Source organism: Coregonus lavaretus, assembly GCF_964263955.1.
Source record: "Coregonus lavaretus genome assembly, chromosome: 5".
NCBI classification, from domain to species: Eukaryota; Metazoa; Chordata; class Actinopteri; order Salmoniformes; family Salmonidae; genus Coregonus; species Coregonus lavaretus.
Genome location: NC_139992.1, coordinates 67,719,066 through 67,720,003, shown reverse-complemented (window position 1 = coordinate 67,720,003; position 938 = coordinate 67,719,066).

Here is a 938-nt window from a genome sequence, read left to right as displayed (position 1 = left end):
AGCTCCCGACGAACAGTTCTTGTGCTGACGTTGTTTCCAAAGGCAGTTTGGAACTCGGTAGTGAGTGTTGCAACCGAGGACAGACAATTTTTACGCGCTACGTGCTTCAGCGGTCCCGTTCTGTGAGCTTGTGTGGCCTACCACTTCGCAGCTGAGCCGTTGTTGCTCCTAGAAGTTTGACCGGGAGAGCTCTAGCAGGGCCCGAAATTTGAAAAACTGACTTGTTGGAAAGGTGGCATCCTCTGACGGTGCCACGTTGAAAGTCACAGTGCTCTTCAGTAAGGTCATTCTACTGCCAATGTTTGTCTATGGGGATTGCATGGCTGTGTGCTCAATTTTATACACCTATCAGTAATGGGTGTGGCTGAAATAGCCGAATCCATTAATTTAAAGGGGTGTCCACAGACTTTTATATAGTGTATCTTGTTTCATAAGAAGTATACATGTATAATTGAAAGAGGCCTACATTTCAACTAGTCATGTCATGGATGCATGTTAGGGGACTGTGCCGTACAGTAAACAAGGTTGTTCTAGGTGATATGATCCTGTTCCTCTTAGCAGTGGAAGAAAGACAGAGAGACAGATTTCCCTTTTTAGCCTCCCAAACTACAGCAAGGCCACACTGATTCTCACACTGTTACCCGCCCAGCGTTTATTCTATGGCAGCTGGTCCCACCATCTGGGCGAGCAGTGCCGAGGCAAAACAGAACAGGTTACACCTTTTACCGTGCCAAGTCTGCTAGTGCCCCGTTCAGTCCACAAACTGAGAGAGGCTAATCATAATTTCACGCTCTGATTTGTCAAACCTCATTCCAACACCAGAGGCACTAAACTTTTTAGCTAAACAAATTTCGTAGGACACAGGATGAATGTTGTTTCCTTATGCTGTTTTGTATCTACTCTTTTGCTAGCTTAATATGTTATTGCATGGGTAAGTG